Consider the following 5,256-nt stretch of genomic DNA (forward strand, 5'->3'; position numbering starts at 1 on the left):
CAAAAAAAAAGGAACATAACAACTTTAAAAATAAATCTCAACTTTTGATTTATGTATAACACAGAATATATTCTCTAACATTCTATGAAAATTAAATCACCATCTAATAATTATTAATAACTAACCATTACCCCTAAAAACGCAAAGATACATCAAAAGGATATGTGATCAATCCTAAAGGGTGGAGAAGAGGAATATGTGATAGAGGAATATGTGATAAAACCTATGATTCACAAATACCATAAACCATTTCCGTCTTAACGACAGAGATATATAGCTGCAGAGTCGGTGCCAGGTGGTTGCATTTGGCTGGAAAACGAAGTTGTCGAACGTTATTTTCAGTTTAATGTCCTTGTTTCCACACTACACAGTTATCCTCAATTTTCAAATTTAGATAAAATAAATTCCAGAGTGTCTACAACAATCCTACATCTCCAATGCCCCGGTCCATGGGAAGGATTAATCTCAACCACAGGACGACGATCCACGGCCTCTGTCCAGTAAACAGTAAAGACCGCGTAAAGTTAATAATTTCCACAAATTTTCCACCGGTGCCACGGAATGTGCTGATATCGTTATACGTGGCAAGAGCAGTCTTTGGATCAATCCAATGGGGAATTCATCTATTTATTATGGATCCAAACTGCCCAGAATCCTCACATACCAGATCAGGCCTGCAACGGTATCCATTTTCAAATTACAGTTACTTTGGGGAAGGTTTTCAAATTTTGAACAGATATAAAACAGTAGAGGTAAAAATAAAAAAAGAGATGAAAAAGGTAGACAATCTTTAACTTAACTAATTTAAAATTAAAAAAGACACAATTTAAAATTAAAAAAGACACGGTTCATGTAATTAAACTAGTATAGATCCATTTTAAATATAGATCTAACCTGATTTGATTTCAGTGCAATTTTTTTTATTAGTCTATGTTATTTAAGTGTTTTCTATAATTATTTAATTTTTAGATTTTTTACAATTTTTATAATGACCCATATATGCAAAATTTCAACTTTGATGACAGACAGATACCCTTACACATCATACTAGCTATAAAATAAACCTCTAGACTCAATTAAATTGTAACAACCTAATTAAACTTGAATTATTATTAACTTTAATTAATACAAATTTTAATTTATAATATTATTATAATTTGAACAACAATCTGTAATTTAAGTAGATTTTATAGTTACAACACAATCCAAAGGATTATAGATTTTCTAATAGATTTTACTCAAGTTATAATAATTATTATTTTATATAATTAATTTTATTATAAAATATTAATATCTATAAATGAAATTTATAAGTAAGATGATTAAGAAGAGTTTTTTTGGGTAAAAATTACATAGAAGAAAATTTTGTTCACGCTTTTCTAACCAACTATTGTGGTTCATCATAACAATTATGCTGTAATGTGTTTGTCTCTAGGAAGAACTCCCACTATTGTGGTTCATCATAACAATTATGTTGTAAGGAACCAACAATTGTGATTCATCATAACTATTATCTTGTAAGGTGTTTGTGTCTTGGGAAAAACTCCCACTATTGTGGTTCATCATAACAATTATGTTGTAAGGTGTTTGTTTATGGGAAGAACTCCCTTAGATGCCACTTTGCACCATTGTTCACCGTCAGATTCATTGTTAGACCATTGAACAATGCTCTGCTCTCATATTAAACAATTAATTATTATTAAACATAAACATCAAAATTTTAACAAAAATAATTGTTAATCATTGTTTGTGTTTGGTTGTAATTGATTGAGTAGATCTATTGAAACGTTGTACTATCTCATAACAACAAAAACGATCTCCAATTCATAGTTCTTGCAATCATTTCGCTTGTTCTTTCTTTAGGTTTCTGAGTTTTGCATATTTGATTTGTTTCTATTGTATTCCAAGCATTTAAATGGTTTCATACTATTCTTATTATGGTGGAGGATTTCCTAACCAGGGTTTTGGTCATTCTTAGTGAGATTACTATGTTTTGAAGAACATTAAAAAGATCAGTGTTGCCCTGCATAGTCATCTGAAAAGGGTTAATTTGTAGTTTAGTTGTGTCCTCGTGCCATCAAATTTTATTTACATCTTCTTTTGAATATTGGCAAGCTTCTCAAGGCTTGCATCAATTCTGTAATCTGGCTCTTATCCATTCCTACTTACTCGAGCAATGAGGTAAGTTTTTTAATTTTTTAATTATGTAGGCCATTTTGTTGATTTTTTTATGTGAATATTTTCCAATGGTGAATGATAGGGTTTCTTCTGAATGAATGGGATGGATCTTGTTGAAATAGTTTGTTTCATTTCAAAATTTTTGACATAGTCTATTTTATTTCAAAAAATTTGGTAGTCTAATGGTGAGTGCATTTGCAGGGACCTCTTTGGCCTTCGCTTTCCTTTCCTTCCGCAGCATCATCGCAAACAGGAGATGGGAGTACCTATTTCTGGGAGGGTCAGTAGCAATCACAGCAAGACGAGAGTACTTATTTCTTGGAGGATTATTGGGCTCGGGTGTCAGTATATTGATGTGGCTGCAACTCGCATCTTCGATCTTTGGTGGTCCTTGCTTCCACAATTTACATGGTTAAGAAAAATTTAAAGTTATTTGCATCTGCTAGAACTTACATTAATTAAAATGAAATGATATTAGTGTTAGTGTCCAAGCATCCATATAAATGAGCAATAGATAGGCTAACGTGGCCTACTGGGCTAAAGACACAAGATGGGCTAACGAGGAAAACATGGGTACCGTTAAATATGCTAAGACTAAATGATAAGATGGAAAAATAACGTTCGATATCCTTACTGATCATCTATTCTCTATCTACCTTTTTAATGGAAACATAAATGTTTTGAATAAATAAAACTAAATCCTTGCATATATATTCTATGTACCATTTCAACCCCATTCGATCAACCGAGATGTGATCAAATATAACGCCTTGTAGAAACCTTTGGTTTTTCTCAATGATAAAATTTCCCATCCGAGGTTGACCCAACCAGCCTCGTCGCTGGACCCAGGGGTTAAATTTGATGGGTCCCCTCACCCATCAGTGAAATTTTTTATGACAGTTTTATTTTTAAACGGCCCGTCATTTGACTTTTAATAATTATTTTTACTAGTTTTATCTAAGTGAATACAAAGTTTCATCAAGAGAGTACACAGTGAGAGACTAGGATTATTGCCATTTTTGCGTGATTGGTGGCTTATTGAATCAAATGTAATGAAGTTATGCTCAGGCATGCCTTTGCTTTGCTCGCGTATGAAATCTAATAGTATGTCAAATCATTCTACCTTGGTTTCCCTCTAAGAAATATGTTTTTTGTGTCCTCGAGAGTAAAGCCTATTGTCTTATGGTTCAAAATTCAAATCTAATAATCATTGTTCAAATCTATGCTCAATGATTCCCCTTTTATCATCCTGAAATGTTACAAGGATTCCTCTTTTATCATCTTGAAATGTTACAAGGATCTATGGTTCAAATTTAGGATCATGAATCTATGCTCAGCTCCGCTTATATCATCCTGTGCTGGTACATGGATCTACAGGTGAAGAAGCCAAGCACGCACAGGCGGGTTACCAAATTTCTCCTTTTCCACTATATTGCCCAACATCTCCCAAGGTTCGAAAGCCAATTTAAGTGCCATTAGAGTAATTGGTTGCATATCCACCATTTCAATATCCAATAGCAAGGGTACCCACCTCTGAGCAAGCAACAGTAACAAAGTGAGCCCCACCACCTAAACGAGGGCAGAGAAAGTGTTGGTTGACTGAAGAGCAGCTCCTGTGCAAATTTAAGATTCTGCCTCAATTGTAAATCGATATCAAAATGTATCCAATGTGTTTGTAGTAAATAGATTGGTTCTGGTAATGATGATTGAGAACAAATCAATAGTAGTGGGAGTAGTTAAGTTATTCGACACTCCTAGACTCTTGTTCGACATTGTAGTCAAGCTAACACTCCTATCGATAATCTTAGTTGTTTGTGTGCAAGTCAAAGACACAGAGTGGTGGGTTGCTCCTTTAAAATTTAGTGTTTCTATTTCACACCATGACCTTCGTGCTTTAATTCTTAACCATCACACCTCTAAACTCAAAACAATCAATGGCTTCTAAAATTAAAGGAGTTATGGAATTGAAAGTATACGCATTCTCGAAATTTTAGTCATGCTTTCACAATAACTACATATTTATTTTCCATAGAAAACCAACCATTCCCCAAATAGAAAAACTCTGATTATCAGAAGCCCAGAGCCCAGAGGAATCGGGAAAATAAAATATAAAACCACATCTATAGCTCTTTAATCCAGGAATAGGTTTTATGATTGTTCAAGCAACAACGACATTTCTAACAAGGGAATCTAAGATGACATACCTTCTTTTGTGAAGAAGTTGAATGAATACCATAGCCAATGTCCGTTACCAACTTTGAATCTTGAACAAACTTGTTTAAATCTTGTGATTTTGTTCACTATTAAAGCAAAATTTTCACCATTGGTTTCACCTACATGTGCTGAAACAAACGATTTTGAACTTTCCTTTAATTTTTTATGAAACGAGTGGCTTTCACCTGATCTTTTTTGGCATTACACAATGAAAGAGGTCTAGGCCATTCCTCTCTAAGAAATGCATTTCATTAGAGCTAGACTATGCTCGTCCATCAAAATCCATATATAGTACAAATATCCAGAGGCCATTTCTCTTAACCACTGTGTATTCACGTCAATTTGATTTGATTGACTCGCAACACTTGAGCACCGGGTCAATTCGTCCTGCAAATCTTGAATACGATCGTTACAAATATTCAATAGGATTGTTACAGATATATAAAATATATATATGTATTATATATATAATTGAAACTGGTCATTTTATGATATGCCAGTCATTATGATGTTTTTGAAAGTTATTAGCAAGTTGATAATGACGTGTTTATTTTAAATTAAACTAATTTTACGGGTGTCAATTTTAAAGCCTGGCTAGACCATTTATCATCCATAATAGAATCCCACAAGGGAAATTGATTTAGCAAAAGCAGGAGGAGGCGAGGCAACACTTTGTTAAGGGTTCAGTGTCACGCCCCCAATTATTTTTTCCTTAAATTGGCTGGGTGCGGCACCGCCTAAGTAATTAACATTCACCATTGTCATATTACTTTACGAACTACGCCTTCAACATTCGTCATAAACATGAATTATTATAGTAATGTGTGGAAACCATTAATAACAAACATGATAGAACAACCAGGA

At 33.6% G+C, this 5,256-nt stretch overlaps 1 pseudogene; it reads left to right on the top strand.

Moving 5' to 3' along the window:
* Positions 1–1,915: 1,915 nt before the first annotated feature.
* LOC149231471 (bax inhibitor 1 pseudogene) lies at positions 1,916–2,594 on the top strand (annotated as a pseudogene).
* Positions 2,595–5,256: the final 2,662 nt, after the last annotated feature.

The sequence above is a fragment of the Pinus tabuliformis genome, chromosome J (genome assembly GCF_031772625.1).
Source record: "Pinus tabuliformis cultivar Carrire ecotype Pingquan chromosome J, CPIR1, whole genome shotgun sequence".
NCBI lineage: Eukaryota > Viridiplantae > Streptophyta > Pinopsida > Pinales > Pinaceae > Pinus > Pinus tabuliformis.